This window comes from Balaenoptera acutorostrata, chromosome 10 (assembly GCF_949987535.1).
Source record: "Balaenoptera acutorostrata chromosome 10, mBalAcu1.1, whole genome shotgun sequence".
Taxonomy (NCBI): domain Eukaryota; kingdom Metazoa; phylum Chordata; class Mammalia; order Artiodactyla; family Balaenopteridae; genus Balaenoptera; species Balaenoptera acutorostrata.
Genome location: NC_080073.1, coordinates 62,053,424 through 62,074,569, shown reverse-complemented (window position 1 = coordinate 62,074,569; position 21,146 = coordinate 62,053,424). Strand labels below are relative to the sequence as shown.

The 21,146-nt window shown below is 40.5% G+C and overlaps 1 long non-coding RNA gene across 2 annotated transcripts in view; it reads left to right on the top strand.

The window, feature by feature from the left end:
* Nucleotides 1-4,923: 4,923 nt before the first annotated feature.
* Nucleotides 4,924-21,146, top strand: part of LOC102998281 (uncharacterized) — an 86,544-nt gene continuing 70,321 nt past the window's right edge. For both annotated transcript variants that reach the window (XR_009009406.1, XR_451415.2), the window contains exons 1-2: nucleotides 4,924-5,111; nucleotides 5,505-5,599. This is a non-coding gene — a long non-coding RNA (uncharacterized LOC102998281). The remainder of the gene's footprint in view (nucleotides 5,112-5,504; nucleotides 5,600-21,146) is intronic.

Here is a 21,146-nt window from a genome sequence, read left to right as displayed (position 1 = left end):
TGGATCCACTCCTACCCCCACTACAATTCAGCCAGGCCCTTCCATTGGCTGAATGAGGGTAGATAGAAGCCAGGGGGAAAAAGTGATTGCAAAAAGTTGTTCCCTTCAATACAGTACAGGACAAGGGAGAAATGGAATAGATGGGAGATGAATAGATAACTGACCAGCTTATGTGTTACTTATTCTGATAATTTCTCTCTCTCTCTCTCCTTGAATACACACAATCATATCTTCCACAAATGAGACAGTTGTATTACCTCCTTTTCAATCCTTAGAATGTCTATTTATTTTTCTTGCCTTATTGCACTGCCAGATGTGGGTGGATTTTTAGGCTCAGAGACCATCAAGTTGTCCTCATTTTCTGGGTCTATCTGCAGTTTCTTCCTGGGCATGGCAAGCCCATCTGCTAGGACTAACTGCCTACCTCAATTTTAGAATCAAAGGTTCATGGGATTTCAAAGCTGGAAAGGATATAAGAAGTCATCTTGTCCAGGTATTGGCAAACTACAGCCCTACAGCCCTTGGGCCAAATTTGGCCTGCTACTTGTTTTGTAAATAAAGTTTTATTGGAACATAGCCACACTTTGATTATGTATATCTGTGGTTGCTTTTGTGCTACAATGGCACAGTTGGGTAGTTGGACAAAGACCATGTGGCCCTCAAAGTCCCAAATATTTATTATTTTGACTCTTTACAGAATAAGTCTGTAGACTCCTGATCTAGTCCATCCTCTTCATTTGAGAGATGAGGAAATTGGTTACCACCCATGGCCACGCAGCTGTTAGTAGGGGGGTATGGATTAGATCACAGACCTCCAGACTCTTAGACTAGTGTTGTTTTTGCTGCACCATATAATTAAAAGCTTCTCTGGATCCAACATGAAAGTCTGTGTTTTAAGATGGGGCAGGATGGAGGTTCTAACATGGTGATGGCCCGTGGCCTGGCCAGTCAGATGAGAGGCCAGCACAGACTCAGTGGGTGTGACCCTCCCATCTGTCTGCTTCTCTCTCTCTCATGGATAAGACCCTGGTAATAACAGCTGTCTTTTGCCCTTGAGCAATAAAAACAGGGAAAAATGTAAAGAATGTGCCTCTTCCCCTCTTGTCCAAAACCCTCTCCCCCACATGCAGTACCACGATGATTTCAGTACGCTTACTGAAAGTCCTAGACAATTTAAATTTGTTAATTTCAACTTGGAAGTATTGTGAATGTTACTGTTTGCTTGAAAGTTAAGATTTGCAAAGGACCTTGAATTGTTATTTACTCTCCTTGTTGCCATTATTCACAGCTCCCTAGACATAGAAAACATTCAATTAAATTTTCAAGCAGTGCTGTTCGGTGATGGATACAGGGAGAATTTATGTTGGAAAAGGAATGCCCTCACATTTACTTTTCTCAATATCGAGGCCTCAGCTTTCTTCTATTTGAAAAGGCATAATTATTAAAGAACTTGTTAAATTATTTTACATTTCTTTCTTTCTCATGTCCTTAATCTCTCACATCCTCACTGTTTCTAATAAAACACAGGAGATTTCAGATGGAAAGACTGATTCTGGGCTTCAAGTTTGTCCTTGTCCTCTGTTGTTTACCACTGCATTGTTTGGGGTTTAAATACCAATTATCAAAAAAGAGTATTTACTTAACTAGATATCCCAGAGAGAGGACCTTACCATAAGAGCGATAAAGAACTTAATTTGGTTTCTATTAACCTAAACTTATTCTTTTTTTACTCTCTGTAGGAGAATTCTCTTTGTTAAAGTTCACTTCAAGTCCTTCCTACTTTGATATTTTGCAAAGCTATGACTTTAGCTGGAAAATTTCAGAACCCAAATTTTGGATTTAATTAAAAAAATTATTTATAGAGTTAAGGGAATGGTTGTTTTCTTACTATACAGGAGCACTTTCTTTCAGCTTTGATCTCGTATCCTTTTCCCCTGGACAAACCATGAGGAGGTGTCTCAGTAACATGGAGGCAGGTATGGACTGACACTGCATCATTTCACAGGACTCCAGTCACCTGGCTTCATCGTCCTCTGAACCATTTTCCTCAGTTATATCTCTTGAGGAAGATTTGCCATGTTATGGTTTTCTAAGCTCCGAAGTGAGCAGTTCTATTGATACTTTTTTCTTTTATTATTATTATTTTTTAACATCTTTATTGGAGTATGATTGCTTTACAATGGTGTGTTAGTTTCTGCTGTATAACAAAGTGAATCAGCTATACATAAACCTATATCCCCATATCTCCTCCCTCTTGAGTCTCCCTCCCACCCTCCCTATCTCACCCCTCTAGGTGGTCACAAAGCACCAAGCTGATCTCCCTGTGCTATGCGGCTGTTTCCCACTAGCTATCTATTTTACATTTGGTAGTGTATATATGTCCATGCCACTCTCTCACTTCGTCCCAGCTTACCCTTCCCCCTCCCCTTGTCCTCAAGTCCATTCTCTACATCTTCGTCTTTATTCCTGTCCTGCCCCTAGGTTCTTTGTGTATGATTTTTCATGACACCACGGTTCCAAAAAGGCTGGATGCTTTGCCTCAAAAGTGGAGATGGGGGAACAGGTAATATTAAGCTGAGCATGAAATCTAGCATCCTCTTTTCCCTCTTTGACATGGGTTCCAAGAGCCAACAACCTGAACATTTGATTCCCTGTTGACTGTGTAATGGAAAAGTCATAGGTTTTGCCCACCTATTACTAAAATGAGACCATTTACAGTAATACCTAAATTTCTATCTCTTAAGGTTCCCACTCCTTGACCAAAGACAATTTAGTTGGTTTTTCCCCCCATAGCTCCTCCTTGTCAGTTTCTGAGAATCCTCAGTGGCTTGTATGTCTTAGTTCTGGCTGTCTCCCACAGTTGTGTCGGCAGAGGAAGGGTGTCACAGCATCACCTCTGCAGAACTCACAGGTACCCTTAGCCCTATAGCCCTGCCTCACTCAGAGGTTCCCTTTCTTCCCAGCACAGGTTCTACTGGTCAGTTAATCACTGGTGAAGCCAGCTTCAAAGAACCCAATGCCATTTGCCACTCTGCCGCAGGACTGGGGTACCTGCAGTGATCAAAGTGGACCATGTGAAGGGAAAAGGACAGGTTCCTTTTATGCTGTGCACCCACACCAGTGGCCCCCACCCCTCCACCCCCAGTATTACAGTTCTCCCAACCTGCTTGATCCAGCAATTCGATTTGAGGCGAGCAGCTCTAATTAAGATCTTGCTGCCTTTATGGAAGATTTCAGCCAATTTGTCTACAAGATCATGATATTATGAGTTGAGAGAACATTCCTTCTCTCTGAATGATGTTTGGTCACAGCCTATAAGTGTCAGAGTTCTCAATGGTATAGCTCTTTCCATTCATAAGCTGCCACCCTTCCACCCTGCCATTCTCAGTGCCCCTCCCAATCTAGGGGGTTCACATGTGTCCAGAGATGTTGGACAGAAGCAAGTACAAAAATTAGTTATGTCAGACATGTACCCAGGTGAAGCCTGGGCATGGGCTCAGCCAGGAGGCAGGGCTAGGACCTCTGACTCAGAGGGAAGCAAATACTTTAAAAGATGCTACCTTTGTTTGTTTGTTTCTTTTAATTTTATTGAAGTATAGTTGATTTGCAATGTTGTGTTAATTTCTTCTATACAGCAAAGTGACTCAGTTATATATATATAATCTTTTTAATATTCTTTTCCATTACAGTTTGTCACAGGATACTGAATATAGTTCCCTGTGTTATACATTAGGAACTTGTTGTTTATCCATCCTATATATAATAGTTTGTCTCTGTTAATCCCAAACTCGGCAGATGAATGGATAAAGAAGATGTGGTGTATATATATACAATGGAATATCATTCAGTCATCAAAAAGAATGAAATAATGCTATTTGCAGCAACATGGATGGACCTAGAGATTATCATACTAAGTCAGAAAGAGAAAGACAAATATCATAACATATCACTTATATGTGGAATCTAAAATATCATACAAATCAATATATCTATGAAACAAAAAGACTCACAGATATAGAAAACAGACTTAATATGGCCAAGGGGGTGGGGGGATAAGAGAGGGAAGTAATGGGAGTTTAAGACGCTACCTTTGATTGCCTTCTCTTCGTATCTTATGATCCTGTATTTCTATTGATTCCTTCATCACAGTCTTAGAAAGGAGTACATCATATGTTACCTTAAAAAATAGTGTCGCTTTTAGAGAATGTGCCTAGAGGACAACTGTTGCCCTTTCTCACCAGTTACCTTCTTAACTACTTCACTGTATTCAGAACAATGTCCCCTCTATTCATCAGATTTGATGCTGAGTCTGACTTTTAGACCAATTCCTTATTCCTTTATGACCAGCGGTTCTGAATTTTTAGTGCCATGGACCTCTTTGGCAGTCGGAAGCCTGTGGACTTTTCTTAGGGTAATGTATTTAAATGCATAACATTAAATACATAGCATTATAAAGAGCCTAATTGTAATGAAATGCAGTTAACCAAATATTTTTTTAAATTTCCTGCTTCTTTTTTTCACACATTTAATAACAAGATCCAGTGATGAGTCTAATAACCAATTTTGAAATGACAATAAAATATTTTGAATTCACAGTAATAACTGTAATGTGATATGAAAATATCTGTGTTTTCTGTTGGTAACAAAGTCATGGGTACTGTTAACACTGCTCTGGTTTGTAATAGAAGGAAATGCTGTGTTGCAGTTAAAGATTAATGAAAATAAAGATGTATTTTTTTTCTATTCAAGTTCACAGGCTTGGGGTTTATAGATCCCTGGTTAATGTGTGAGCTCTGGGCAGGGTTCCCCAGGCTCTTTCTGTGGTTTGGTCTTGGTCAAGGTCACTGCAGTCCATTTAACATGCTGTGGTATCTTTGGCCCTTGCAGGGAATCAGAGTTTCTGGCTCCCTGGTTCAAGCAGAATTTTTAGGAAATTAAAAGATACTAATTGATACCTAGAAAGGGGTGCTGCTTGGCTACCTAGCTGAGGAGAACCCAGACCTCAAGGACAGATGGGCCTAGAGCAAGTTGGGAGCAGGGCTGTCCAACTCTTCTCTCTCTGGCAGCATCTTAACCCAGCTGTGGCCCCTGGGAGGATTTCAGGCCTCCTGGTGGGTATCTCAGGTCTGTAGGGTGGACAGAGACCGTTCCAGCTCCCTTTTGCAACCCCTGCATACCAGCAAATCTGGGTCTATTGTTGTTTTCTCATGTCTCCTTGTGCCTTCCCACTTCTGTGCCTTGTTGTGTATGTGTCCCTCCTCCCAAAGGGACCTCCCTCCCATCATGCTCTGTCAGAGGAGCTGGCATCTGGTGGGACTGTGGGTGATTTGCTTTATTCTTTCACTTGATTAAAATATCCCCCCTAGAATGGCTACCGTTTATGTTGTGAGTGTACACTAATCCTATGGGAAAATATGTAATATTTATTTTAGACTATTTACCAATCTTTTCAGGCCCCATTCAAATCCAGCTACCTCCTTGACACCTCCTCTGATATTTTTCAGCCCCAGAGGACTCCTGACCTGGGTTCTCAGGCCTCCACTGTGCTCATCACATTCCATGTTGAATAGATGGCTTCTCTTGTCTCTTCTTCCAGATCGTAAGTCCTTTGAAGAGAGTGCTTACGTGTCTACTTATTGACGTATTCTCCCCAGAACTCAGCCCAGTATCTTGCATGTATATCCTATTTTATCATATTCTCATTAGTTAATTACTTAATATGCCACATGGTAAGCACTTAAGAAAAACACTTGTGGCAACATTTTGACTGTAAATGATGATTGATAACACTTTGGTTGAATTAATATACATTTTTCTTGAAAAAAGTCTCTCTTCACTGTAATAAGAGCTATCTATTGGGAGGGAGATTTCTACCCATCTTTCTGCATCAAACTGGCCTCAGCCTAGACCTCTCCTGACTTTATACAACCAAAGGAGAGTTTTTTGTTAATCAAATTGGTCAAGCCATTTGTTGGGCTACATGTTAGGATGGAAGGCACCTTCTCTCTGTGTGCAGGTAAGGCTGTCATCCATCCCTGCTCTGGGGACTCCAACCATCCTAGACCATGGTGGGGACGTGTGAGGGGTGGTGGTGGGGGAAACTAGGAGCTCTATTGGGTCTTTGAGCCTAAACTGTGTTTTCCCATCTAACTTTTACCAAAAAGTCATTGCACTGGGGCTATTGGATGTCTTTCCAGCTATTATTTAGGTTTTACTTTTATTCCCTGTCGTCTGTTTTGCACATAACTCACTTAGTCCAGATTTTCTCAGGGAGGCTGGGTGAACAAGGCAGGAACTGGTTATTTCTGGGTCTCTGTCAATGATGCCATCAGAATTTTGCCAAAATCTCACCTCTAACTTAAACATCACAGAGGATAGCTACAAAAGGAAGTTGACCTCATCCTGTTTATTATACAGGTAGCTGTGTTTTCTGTTTAATTTGGATTTTAGAACATCATGAAAAATCACTCAATTTCATAATATGGATGGTAGGAAGTACTGTTTGCAGGCTCTAGACCCTCATGGCAGGTTTGGGCAAGATTTGGAGATTTGTGAAGTGGAAGGAGATCCAGATGACATAGGCTTTTCATGGTGGCATTTCTCCCTGTGTCAGTAATGAGGAGAGCAGATGGGCTTACCAGGGTGGGCTTGCTTTCCCCGACGAGATGATGAGAAAAATCCTGGACCTGAGCTGCAGGTTTCAAGTCCAGCTCCACAGCTGGCAGCCGTGGGATTGCTGTGGCATTTCTAGGTGACTCACTTTCGGTGTACCTTGCTTATGTGTTATTTATCAGCTTATATTTCCTTTTGCTAGAGCTGTGACCTGGTTTTACACCTTATCCCACTGTGATATAAATGATATGGATGAAAATCCATCAACATCACAGAAAAAAATGTATGTACAGAATATCCATGGCATGGTTCTGTAATATCACAAATGTTTAGAACTTAAACATTTTACACAATAAATCATATTTTGGGTTCTCCCCCACCCACTTTGGAACATTGTCCCTTCAGCAGTAGGTATTAGTCATGGAATCTGGGGACTAGGTTAACCAGCTGGCAATATCTAGGAATTAACTCAGCAGTTTTTCAAGTGAAAGTTTCTTAGAATTTCTTAAATATTTTATAAGCCAATGTTTTGGTAGGAATCAGGTGAAACAGAAAGGAGATTGTGGTCAGTAGAAAATGAGACATTGATCTCCAAGGACATAATTTTCTTCACCTGTAATAACTTGTTTTAAAGTCAGAGAGCTTTTAAATCAGCTCATGGGCCTTAACTACTCCTAGGGAAAAATATTTTGTTGAATTTCTCTTCTTGTCCTTTTCTTCTTCAAATTGTAAGTGTATTTCAGAATAGGGGTGAAACTAGAGGACCAAATAGAGTTCTAGAAATAAACAGGCTTGGTCCTGTAAGCTATTTGTCCATATGGAAATGGCTAGGAGGGAAAATAATGCACTTCCACACTGGGGTCTACAGAAAGTTAGCCAGAGAGCTCCGGACTTCTAATTGCCTTTTTGTGTGTCTCCTGCTGGATATCTCAAAGGCAGCCAGAAACCAGACTTGGGGTCTCCTGTCTCAAACTGAGTCATCTTTTTATATTCTTTACCCCAGTGAGTGGTAAGACCAGTGTCTTTTCTCCTCATGCTTTTCCTTTCCTATCATTTAAAAAAGGTGTGACTTGTCACACAGTGAGAGTCTCAGTATGACTCCAAGCCTCAGGGATCCTGGCTGGGCCTGAAGCAGAGTGGCTGGGGTCTAAGGCTGGTCTTTGGAAATAGCTTCAGCCAGTTGCAGAGGGAGGAGCTGAGGAGGGGAAAGGTTTTGAGGACCAGGAGAGAGGAAGGGAGGCGAGAAACCTGTGAGGATCTCTGCAGGAGACCTGGGTGGCACTTCCAGGCTGCGTCCCTAGGCGGTGATGTCCCTCAGGGGAAAGACTTCGTGTCCCTAGGGAGGTTGGATTTAACCCCATCAGAGATGCCTTTGAGATGGAAGTAGTAACACTGTAGGAGCCAAAAGGATGAAGGGGAACAGGACCATGGACAGCGCCATGGTAACCATGTGGATGGACCACCACGGAACCAGGGAGGATTGCTGGCACAGCCTTGGAGAAGAGCCCCTGTGGCCGAGAGAGGAGAGATGGTGGAGGGTGAGGCAAAGTACATGGAGAGGGAAACTCTTGGTACCCAGGCCTGCCCTGATGATCTGCTCAGCACGCAGGTTTCTTGAAACAAGAATGCTAGGTCGGTCTCCTCCACCACCCCTCAGGGAAATGGTCCTCTTCCTGAGGGTGAATGCATGGGGGCCTCATCTGCTCCTGTTCCATCTCCTTGCCTTTCTTTCCTAGCCTTTCTTCCTTCTCCTTTAATGAAGTAGGCCCAGAACACGTATGTATTGAGGTCTGCCTGGGAAAGAGGAGAATCAGACTCTACCACTCAACAATCTTGTGACTTTGGGTAAGTCACCCAATCAAGCTAAGCCTCACTTTCGTTATTAAAAAAGGGAATAATAGCAGTTTCCCAAGAGGACTGTTGAGAGGAACGCTATCTGTGAAGCAGTTATCACAGACTCTTCTCAGTGCACGATGGTCCTCAATGTAGTTTATTGTGTTCCTAACACTGGGATTTAGTGGTGAACAAGTCAGGGGTCCTGATCTCACAATGCCCTTTTCTTCCAGCTCGGCTCCAACTCCCTGGTCCCATGTGCCTGCCAGCTGGGCTCTCATCCACTCATTTCTGAGTGAGCATGTTCTTATACTCCTACAATAGAGTCTCCCAAGAATGACAAGTAATTTTTAAAGGCTTAAATAAAAATGAGTCTACCATAAGGAAGTTTATTAAAACAGGAGGAAAATTTCAATTGAAAAAAATTAGTTGACAAAAATATTTGCTGTGTTCTTTTTGTTGCTCCTGAAGTTAACAATAAGACATGGATGTGAACTTTAAATAGTTTATGGCTTGAATATATACACAGTTTTTAGGCTCTAAGTTAAAATATAATCACTGGCACACAGAGTCCTCTAACAGATGACACTTGACTATTTATTGGTTATATTACTCTGTCTTCTCCATTTGGGCATTCTTACATTATTGCATCCACAATCTCTGTGATAGTTAATTACATTCCACATACAGGTAAGTTTACCATGAAGCTAATAAAATTTAAGCTCTAGGGCCCCCACCTGCACTGGCTCTTTTAAAATCTTGTTCCTAATTTTGTTATTGTAATTTGTATTATTTTTTTAAAAAAACAATTACTTCAGTTCAGACTCCACAAAAGCTGGAGCTGTTCCTGGTTCCTTAGAAGGGCTTTTTTCCCCTTGGTGGGAGGTGGGGCCATTCTTACTGTGTTTCCTCTGGGGTGAGCTTGGAGCTCTTGTCACTGTTGGTCCCCCTCCTCCTGCAGCCAGCGGCTTTCCCCTTCACTGTTCCTTCCTCTGTGACTTTCCCTGTGAGGACAAAACTAGTCTTTACAAAACATGTGCAAGCAATTCTTGAAAATATTTTTGTTGTTTAAATTATGTAGTAATGAGCCTGACAGGTCTCCCTCTCATCCTATTCTATTCTCCAAAGGGAGACATTGTTCACCATTTGTGTCCATCTTTCCAGATCTTTCTCTGCATTTGCATACATGAATACTTAAAACATTTTTTTTAACATCTTTATTGGAGTATAATTGCTTTACAGTTGTGTGTTAGTTTCTGCTTTATAACAAAGTGAATCAGTTATACATATACATATGTTCCCATATCTCTTCCCTCTTGCATCTCCCTCCCTCCCTCCCACCCTCCCTATCCCACCCCTCTAGGTGGTCACAAAGCACAGAGCTGATCGCCCTGTGCTATGTGGTTGCTTCCCACTAGCTATCTATTTTATGTTTGGTAGTGTATATATGTCCATGCCACTCTCTCACTTTGTCACATCTTACCCTTCCCCCTCCCCATATCCACAAGTCCATTCTCTAGTAGGTGTGTGTCTTTATTCCTGTCTTGCCACTAGGTTCTTCATGACCTTTTTCTTTTTTTTCCCCCTTAGATTCCATATATATGTGTTAGCATACTGTATTTGTTTTTCTCTTTCTGACTTACTTCTCTCTGTATGACAGACTCGAACTCCATCCACCTCACTACAAATAACTCCATTTTGTTTCTTTTTATGTCTGAGTAATATTCCATTGTATATATGTGCCGTATCTTCTTTATCCATTCATCCAATGATGGACATTTAGGTTGCTTCCATGTCCTGGCTATTGTAAATAGAGCTGCAATGAATATTTTGGTACATGACTCTTTTTGAATTATGGTTTTCTCAGGGTATATGCCCAGTAGTGGGATTGCTGGGTTGTATGGTAGTTCTATTTTTAGTTTTTTAAGGAACCTCCATACTGTTCTCCATAGTGGCTGTATCAATATACATTCTCACCAACAGTGCCAGAGTGTTCCCTTTTCTCCACATCCTCTCCAGCATTTATTGTTTCTAGATTTTTTGATATGGCCATTCTGACAGGTGTGAGATGATATCTCATTGTAGTTTTGATTTGCATTTCTCTAATGATTAATGATGTTGAGCATCCTTTCATGTGTTTGTTAGCAATCTGTATATCTTTTTTGGAGAAATGTCTATTTAGGTCTTCTGCCCATTTTTGGATTGGGTTGTTTTTTTTTTTTTTTTTTTGATATTGAGCTGCATGAGCTGCTTGTAAATCTTGGAGATTAATCCTTTGTCAGTTGCTTCATTTGCAAATATTTTCTCCCATTCTGAGGTCTGTCTTTTGGTCTTGTTTATGGTTTCCTTTGCTGTGTAAAAGCTTTTAAGTTTCATTAGGTCCCATTTGTTTATTTTTGTTTTTATTTCCATTTCTCTAGGTGGGTCAAAAAGGATCTTGCTGTGATTTATGTCATACAGTGTTCTGCCTATGTTTTCCTCTAAGAGTTCGACAGTGTCTGACCTTACATTTGGTCTTTAATCCATTTTGAGTTTATTTTTGTGTATGGTGTTAGGGAGTGTTCTAATTTCATACTTTTACATGTACCTGTCCAGTTTTCCCAACACCACTTATTGAAGAGGCTGTATTTTCTCCACTGTATATGCTTGCCTCCTTTATCAAAGATAAGATGACCATATGTGTGTGGGTTTATCTCTGGGCTTTCTATCCTGTTCCATTGATCTATATTTCTGTTTTTGTGCCAGTAGCATAGTGTCTTGATTACTGTAGGTTTGTAGTATAGTCTGAAGTCAGGGAGCCTGATTTCTCCAGCTCCATTTTTCGTTCTCAAGATTGCTTTGGCTATTCGGGGTCTTTTGTGTTTCCATACAAATTGTGAAATTTTTTGTTTTAGTTCTGTGAAAAATGCCAGTGGTAGTTTGATAGGGATTGCATTGAATCTGTAGATTGCTTTGGGTAGTAGAGTCATTTTCACAATGTTGATTCTTCCAATCCAAGAATATGGTGTATCTCTCCATCTATTTGTATCATCTTTAATTTCTTTCATCAGTGTCTTATAATTTTCTGCATACAGGTCTTTGGTCTCCTTAGGTAAGTTTATTCCTAGATATTTTTTTCTTTTTGTTGCAATGGTAACTGGGAGTGTTTTCTTCATTTCACTTTCAGATTTTTCATCATTAGTGTACAGGAATGCAAGAGATTTCTGTGCATTAATTTTGTATCCTGCTACTTTACCAAATTCATTGATTAGGTCTAGTAGTTTTCTGGTAGCATCTTTAGGATTCTCTATGTATAGTATCATGTCATCTGCAAACAGTGACAGCTTTACTTCTTCTTTTCCAATTTGGATTCCTTTTATTTCTTTTTCTTCTCTGATTGCTGTGGCTAACACTTCCAAAACTATGTTGAATAATAGTGGTGAGAGTGGGCAACCTTGTCTTGTTCCTGATCTTAGTGGAAATGGTTTCAGTTTTTCACCATTGAGGACAATGTTGGCTGTGGGTTTGTCATATATGGCCTTTATTATGTTGAGGAAAGTTCCCTCTATGCCTACTTTCTGCAGGGCTTTTATCATAAATGGGTGTTGAATTTTGTCGAAAGCTTTCTCTGCATCTATTGAGATGATCATATGGTTTTTCTCCTTCAATTTGTTAATATGGTGTATCACATTGATTGATTTGCGTATATTGAAGAATCCTTGCATTCCTGGGATAAACCCCACTTGATCATGGTGTATGATCCTTTTAATGTGTTGTTGGATTCTGTTTGCTAGTATTTTGTTGAGGATTTTTGCATCTATGTTCATCATTGATATTGGCCTGTAGTTTTCTTTCTTTGTGACTTCTTTGTCTGGTTTTGGTATCAGGGTGTTGGTGGCCTTGTAGAATGAGTTGGGGAGTGTTCCTCCCTCTGCAATATTTTGGAAGAGTTTGAGAAGGATAGGTGTTAGCTCTTCTCTAAATGTTTGATAGAATTCTCCTGTGAAGCCATCTGGTCCTGGGCTTTTGCTTGTTGGAAGATTTTTAATCACAGTTTCAATTTCAGTGCTTGTGATTGGTCTGTTCATATTTTCTATTTCTTCCTGGTTCAGTCTTGGCAGGTTGTGCATTTCTACGAATTTGTCCATTTCTTCCAAGTTGTCCATTTTATTGGCATAGAGTTGCTTGTAGTAATCTCATGATCGTTTGTATTTCTGCAGTGTCAGTGGTTACTTCTCCTTTTTCATTTCTAATTCTATTGATTTGAGTCTTCTCCCTTTTTTTCTTGATGAGTCTGGCTAATGGTTTATCAAATTTGTTTATCTTCTCAAAGAACCAGCTTTTAGTTTTTTTGATCTTTGCTATTGTTTCCTTCATTTCTTTTTCATTTATTTCTGATCTGATCTTTATGATTTCTTTCCTTCTGCTAACTTTGGGGTTTTTTTGTTCTTCTTTCTCTAATTGCTTTAGGTGCAAGGTTAGGTTGTTTATTCGAGATGTTTCCTGTTTCTTAAGGTAGGCTTGTATTGCTATAAACTTCCCTCTTAGAACTGCTTTTCCTGCATCCCATAGGTTTTGGGTCATCGTGTCTCTATTGTCATGTGTTTCTAGGTATTTTTTGATTTCCCCTTTGATTTCTTCAGTGATCACTTCGTTATTAAGTAGTGTATTGTGTAGCCTCCATGTGTTTGTATTTTTTACAGATCTTTTCCTGTAATTGATATCTAGTCTCCTAGCGTTGTGGTCGGAAAAGATACTTGATACGATTTCAATTTTCTTAAAATTACCAAGGCTTGATTTGTGACCCAAGATATGATCTATCCTGGAGAATGTTCCATGAGCACTTGAGAAAAATGTGTATTCTGTTGTTTTTGGGTGGAATGTCCTATAAATATCCATTAAGTCCATCTTGTTTAATGTATCATTTAAGGCTTGTGTTTCCTTATTTATTTTCATTTTGGATGATCTGTCCATTGGTGAAAGTGGGATGTTAAAGTCCCCTACTATGGTTGTGTTACTGTTGATTTCCCCTTTTATGGCTGTTAGTATTTGCCTTATGTATTGAGGTGCTCCTATGTTGGGTGCACAAATATTTACAATTGTTATATCTTCTTCTTGAATCAATCCCTTGATCATTATATAGTGTCCTTCTTTGTCTCTTGTAATAGTTTTTATTTTAAAGTCTATTTTGTCTGATATGAGAATTGCTACTTCAACTTTCTTTTGATATCCATTTGCATGGAATATCTTTTTCCATCCCCTCACTTTCAGTCTGTATGTGTCCCTAGGTCTGAAGTGGGTCTCTTGTAGACAGCATATATATGGGTCTTGTTTTTGTATCCATTCAGCCAGTCTGTGTCTTTTGGTGGGAGCATTTAATCCATTTACATTTAAGGTAATTATCAATATGCATGTTCCTATTCCCATTTTCTTAAATGTTTTGGGTTTGTTATTGTAGGTCTTTTCCTTCTCTTGTGTTTCTTGCCTAGAGAATTTCCTTTCGTATTTGTTGTAAAGCTGGTTTGGTGGTGCTGAACTCTCTCAGCTTTTGCTTGTCTGTAAAGGTTTTAATTTCTCCATCACATCTGAATGAGGTCCTTGCTGCGTAGAGTAATCTTGTTTGTAGGTTTTTCTCCTTCATCACTTTAAATATGTTCTGCCACTCCCTTCTGGCTTGCAGAGTTTCTGCTGAAAGATCAGATGTTAACCTTATGGGGATTCCCTTGTGTGTTATTTGTTGTTTTTCCCTTGCTGCTTTTAATATGTTTTCTTTATATTTAATTTTTGATAGTTTGATTAATATGTGTCTTGGCGTGTTTCTCCTTGGATTTATCCTGTATGGGACTCTCTGTGCTTCCAAGACTTGATTAACTATTTCCTTTTCCTTATTAGGGAAGTTTTCAACTATAATCTCTTCAAATATTTTCTCAGTCTCTTTCTTTTGCTCCTTTTCTTCTGGGACTCCCTATAATTCGAATGTTGGTGTGTTTAAAGTTGTTCCAGAAGTCTCTGAGACTGTCCTCAGTTGTTTCCATTCTTTTTTCTTTATTCTGCTCTGCAGTAGTTATTTCCACTATTTTGTCTTCCAGGTCACTTATCCGTTCTCTGCCTCAGTTATTCTGCTATTGATCCGGTCTAGAGTATTTTTAATTTCATTTATTGTGTTTTTCATTGGTGCTTGGTTCCTCTTTAGTTCTTCTAGGTCCTTGTTAAATGTTTCTTGCATTTTGTCTATTCTATTTCCAAGATTTTGGATCATCTTTACTATCATTATTCTGAATTCTTTTTCAGGTAGACTGCTTATTTCCTCTTCATTTGTTAGGTCTGGTGTGTTTTTACCTTGCTCCTTCATGTGCTGTGTGTTTTTCTGTCTTCTCATTTTGCTTATCTTACTGTGTTTGGGGTCTCATTTTTGCAGGCTGCAGGTTCGTAGTTCCTGTTGTTTTGGGTATCTGTCCTGAGTGGCTAAGGTTGGTTCAGTGGGTTGTGTAGGCTTCCTGGTGGAGGGGACTAGTGCCTGTGTTCTGCTGGATGAGGCTGGATCTTGTCTTTCTGGTGGGCAGGTCCACATCTGGTGGTGTGTTTTGGGGTGTGTGTGGCCTTACTATGATTTCAGGCAGCCTCTCTGCTAATGGATGGGGCTGTGTTCCTGTGTTGCTAGTTGTTTGGCATAGGGTGTCCAACACTATAGCTTGCTTGTCATTGAATGAAGCTGGGTGTTGGTGTTGAGATGGAGATCTCTGGGAGATTTTCATTGTTTGGTATTACGTGGAGCTGGGAGGTCTCTTGTGGACCAGTGTCCTGACGTTGGGTTTCCCACTTCAGAGGCACAGCCCTGATGCCTCACTGGAGCACCAAGAGCCTTTCATCCACACGGCTCAGAATAAAAGGGAGAAAAAATAGAAAGAAAAAAAAAAGAAAGAGGAGAAAATAAAATAAAGTAAGATAAAATAAAATAAAATAATTAAAATAAAAATTAAAAAATAATTATTAAGAAAAAAAGAAAAAAAATTTTTAAAGTAAAACAAAACAAAACAAAACAAAACAAAAAAAACGGATGGACAGAACCCTAGGACAAACGGTGAAAGCAAAGCTATGCAGACAAAATCTCACACAGAAAGAAGCATACACATACATACTCACACAAAAGGAAAAAGGGAAAAAGAAATATATAACTTTGCTCCCAAAGTCCACCTCCTCAATCTGGGATGATTCATTGTCTATTCAGGTATTCCACAGATGCAGGTACATCAAGTTGTTTGTGGAGCTTTAATCTGCTGCTTCTGAGGCTGCTGGGAGAAATTTCCCTTTCTCTTCATTGTTCTCACAGCTCTGGGGTTTCAGCTTTGGATTGGGACCTGCCTCTGCATGTAGGTCGCCTGATGGCCTCTGTTCTTTGCTCAGACAGGACGGGGTTAAAGGAGCAGCTGCTTCGGGGGCTCTGACTCACTCAGGCCGGGGGGAGGGAAGGGTACGGATGCGGGGCGAGCCTGTGGCACAGAGGCCTGCGTAACATTGCAGCAGCCTGAGGCACGCTGTGCTTTCTCCCAGGGAAGTTGTCCCTGGATCACGGGACCCTGGCAGTGGTGGGCTGCACAGGCTCCTGGGAGGGGTGGTGTGGATAGCGACCTGTGCTCGCACACAGGCTTCTTGGTGGCGGCCGCAGCAGCCTTAGCATTTCGTGCCCGACTCTGGGGTCCGCTTTGACAGCCGCGGCTTGCGCCCGTCTCTGGAGTTCGTTTAGGTGGCACTCTGAATCCCCTCTCCTCGCGCACCAGGAAACAAAGAGGCAAGAAAAAGTCTCTTTCCTGTTTGGCAGCTCCAGACCTTTTCCCGGACTCTCTCCTGGCTAACCATGGTGCACTAGCCCCTTCAGGCTGTGTTCACGCCGCCAACCCCAGTCCTCTCCCTGCGATCCGACCAAAGCCCCTTCCTCAGCTCTCAGCCCCCGTCTGCCCCGGCGGGTGAGCTGACAAGCCTCTCGGGCTGGTGAGTGCTGGTCGGCACCCCTCCTCTGTGCGGGAATCTCTCTGCTTTGCCCTCCGCACCCCTGTTGCTGAGCTCTCCTTCGTGGCTCCGAAGCTCCCCCCCTCTGCCACTCGCAGTCTCCGCCCGCGAAGGGGCTTCCTAGTGTGTGGAAACCTTTCCTCCTTCACAGCTCCGTCCCACTGGTGCAGGTCCTCTCCCTATTCTTTTGTCTCTGTTGTTTCTTTTTTCTTTTGCCCTACCCAGGTACGTGGGGAGTTTCTTGCCTTTTGGGAGGTCTGACGTCTTCTGCCAGCATTCAGTGGGTGTTCTATAGGAGCAGTTCCACGTGTAGATGTATTTCTGATGTATCTGTGGGGAGGAAGGTGATCTCCGTGTCTTACTCTTCCACCATCTTCTCTTGAGTCGGTATTTTTTGTTAATTACAATTTCAATTTGTTCATTGTTATTATAGTAGAAATATAATTGATTTTTTGTATTTGCTCTTTTTTTCCTGTAACAATGCTAAACATTTATTAGTTTTGATTCCTTTTCTGTAGATTCCTTGGGACTTCCTACATAGACAATCAGGTAGTCTGCAAATACAAAGAATTTTACTTCTTTTACAATCTAGATGCCTTTTTCTTGCCTCATCACACTGGCTGGATTCTCCACTACAGCTTTGAATAGAAGTGGTGAGAATAAACATCCCTTCTTGTTCATGGTGTTAGAACAAAAGTATTTAGTCTTTCACCATTAAGTATGATGTTAGTGGTAGGTATTTATAGATGCCTTTTATTGGGGTGAGGAGATTCTCTTCTCTTCCTAATTTTCTGAGAGTTTTAAAAAAAATCAGGAATAGATGTTGGATTTTATCAAATGTTTTTACTGTGTCTACTGAGATAATCATATGGTTTTTCTTTTTTAGTGTGTTATGTGGTCAGTTACATTGATTTTTGCTTGCTGTGATTTTGATTGGTATTTTATTAAATATTGAAAAAAGAAGGGTTAATATCTTTCCAATAAAGATTTCTCCAATTTATAAATCTTGATAATGTTTTGTAGTTTTCTGTGTAGAGGTCTGACACATCTTTCATCCTCTCCCTCCCTCCCTCCCTCTTCTCTCTCTCTCTCTTTCTTTTTTCTTTGGAACTCTTTAAGAGTAGATCATCTACATACTTGTTTTAAAATATGTCCACATGTTTTTGACACTCCTTCCATCAAAGGTAGTTTCAAGCCCCCTTCTCTTGAATCTGGGCTGGTCTTAGTGACTTGGTTGTAACAATGGAATGCAGCAGTACTGATGCTGTGTGGCTTTTCAGGCTAGGTCAGATAAAGCCAGATCTCATCATGGACATTCTCTTAAATTTTGACATTATATTATCTTTAGTGATTCAGCCTTTACCGTGGTGCCTGGCACTAGACTCTATAAATATACATAAAATAATTTTAAAAATGGTGACTTGTTCTACCTCTAGGGACTTGACAAAGCTGCAAGTGGTGGGATGGGGATGGGAGTAGGTGGGAAAGAGGAAGTGGAAGCAAACCTCGTGAAGGAAATATTTTTATTATAATTCTACACATGGGAAAACTAAGACCTAGAGAGGTTAAGTTACTTGCCCATGTAAAGGTAGTCCGAAAAGTGAAGCCCCCAGGCCATCCCTGGGTATGGCCAGTGTTCTTGGTCCTTCCTCACTATGCCTCACCAAGGAGTATAGGATTAATATGTCATATCTTCCTGGAGGACTCTTTATTTAAAAGTATTTTAAATATTAAAATATACATGATATATTGTGGAGTATAACAGATAACTTGCCATCTTTTAAAAAGATAAAACAGGAGAATTCAAAGAAAAATCATTCTTGCAGCAGCTTATTTTGGACTATAACTCCAAAATCATCAAGTTACCTCTTCTCTTTTGGAAGGAATTTTTAAGATACTTCTGATCCAGGGAAACAATGAAGTGTTTTGTGCCATGATTTGCAGGGAACTGATTACACAATTCTAAAAATTACTGACACTCTTTTGCTTGTCAGTACATGCCAAACACTGTGCTTATCATTTTTCCTCATTTGTACTTACTGCATTCCTGAAAAGTAGGCAATATTACATCCTATTTTAGGTGACGCACCTGAGTCTTAGGCTAAACAATTTGCCTACATTTTCACAGAGAGAGCAGGGATTCAACATCAGGTCTGTCTCCAAGGACTGTGCTCTTAACCCCTAAAATTGTTTAACCAAAGGACTTCTTGAACTGGAGCTCCCTGTATGATGCTTAGGGGTGGGAATATTAGTTGCAGATATGGACAATACTTTATTAGCTCAAAGAGAGCCTAATTCTGCATTCCAACATGGTTGACAGTGGGACCATTCTGTGCAAGTTGGATCTCTGATCTCCCTGGGGAGAACTCGTCTTTGCTTCAGAATGCATTGTTCAGCTCCTCTCTGATTGACCAGCCAGTTTGCAGTGAGGTCTCATACCTGGGTGCACATCTGCTCAGCCATCTGTAGTGTAAGATGTCAATCATTCTTACCTCAGGGACAGCATGTGATTTTAGTTTTGGAAAATTATGGTCCTGCAGAAGGATAAAGCAGGATGCCAGTGGTAAAGATATTTTAACAACACGTCTTACTTTAGATGAATTCCTGTGTATATGGATTGTAAACTTAGAATTTTAAAGTACACGAATAATCTCCCAGCCTCTGAAAGCAGTTTATTTCATGCCTACTGGCTCGCTGGTTTGTATGTTCTCCTTCATAGGACAGACTGTATTATCAAGACCTGAAACTTGTACATGTACCACTCCCCCATGGCCTCACCTATGACCAAACCAATTCGCTTCCAACAACTTTATCTCCCATATAAGTCCAACAAACACAGACTGACTTTTCAGATTTATTTGTGTCCTACATCACAAATGTTGAGGGACAGTGTCCATAGTGAGGTTTTATTTTTTATTTTTTTATTTTTTAACATTTTGCGAGGTTTTATTTTAACATCTAGTGATGACTCTCATAGCTGAGGGAACTCGACAAGGTCAGGAGACCTAGGGCTACTTCTTGTTCCAGATTTGCAGTTTGGGCTCATTTGGATGTATTTTCATTATTTCCTGCTACTTCTGTAGACAGAATTCACAGCCTGTCGTTATATAAATGGAAACTACGTCTGGTGACATGATGTGACCTTCCTCCTCACACCTGGCCCTTCTTTCCCAGTCTCAATGAATGGGGCTGTCATCTGCCCAGTGGCTCATGCCAGAAACCTAGGAGCTATCCTGGTACCTTCTGCTCCCCTTGGCTGTATTCAATCCATCACCATGTCCTTCTCTTTAGTTCTGAAATAGCCCCTTCCATGGCCTCCCTGGCACCCTCTTGGTCCCCACTCCCATCAGCATTTTCCACACTGTAGCCAGAGTGATATTCTCAAAAGTTATCTATGAATGTATTGGTTCATCTCATAAATATGTTTTTAGTGCCTACTGTGTGTAAGGAATACAGTGGGTAGTAAGATAAAGCTCTTCCCTCATGAAAGTGCACAACGAATTGTGTCGGGCTCCCAGCCCCTCCTCCTCCACTCCCCACCACCTCATATTAAAACACTTCCACAGATTTCTAGTTGTTCTTAGGTGAAAACCCAATGTCTTTCCAATGGATTTCATAACCAGGTCCCCATTCCTCTGGCCTCACCTTTTGTCAACATCCACTTTGCTCTAACCACACAGCTTTGTCTCTGTTCCTTAATTATGCCACCCGCCTGCCACTTCTGGGCCTTTGCACGTGCTGTGCTTCTTGCCCAGAATACTTTCAGCCTCTGCTACTCATCATCAGCCCTTAGGTCTTAGTTCAAATGTCTCTTCCAAAGGGAAGTCTTCCCAGATCCACCAGGCTAGACCACATCCTTGAATACTATGCTTTCATGGTAACATAAAAACCTATTTTGTGGCAGTTATCACAGTTATTCTTGGGATTAGTTGATTTGTACTTGACCCCCACAAGTCTTTAAGCTTCATGAAATTTTTTTAAATTGAAGTATTGTTGATTTACAATGTTGTGTTAGCTTTCGGTGTACAGCAAAGTGATTCAGTTTATATATATATATATATATTCTTTTTCAGATTCTTTTCCCATATAGGTTATTAAAAAATATTGAGTATAGTTCCTTGTGCTAAATAGTAGGTCCTAACTGGTTATCTATTTTATATACAGTAGTGTGTATATGTTAATCCCAAACTCCTAATTTATTCCTCCCCCCCTTTCCCCTTTGGTAACAACAAGTTTGTTTTCTACATCTGTGAGTTGGTTTCTGTTTTGTACATAAGTTTTTGGCCCACCTATTTTAGCCCCAGAGGTCAGTATACATCATGGGTAATAAGTGCTCAAAATGATATTTTAAAAAATAAATCATCATTTGAACAAATTGACAGACTGCATCTTATAGAGTGGGTCTCCACCTGCTAAACCAGTCTTGTGTTGGCCACATATACTGATAGTGTGTGAGAGCAGAGGCTCTTGCAATGCATATACCTAAGAAGCCAATCCATTTTCTCTAATTATTAGCAAGTTATTCACCCTCTGGGGGACTCAGTTTTGGCACCAATATCATAGGGTTGTTATAAGGATTAAATGGAACAATGACAAAAACCACTCAGCATAGTGACTGGAATGTGGTAAGCAGTCAATAAGTGATAGTCAAAATGATAACAATAAATCATTATCACTTAACATGGCTTCTGTCTACATGATTAAGTAGCAGCCAT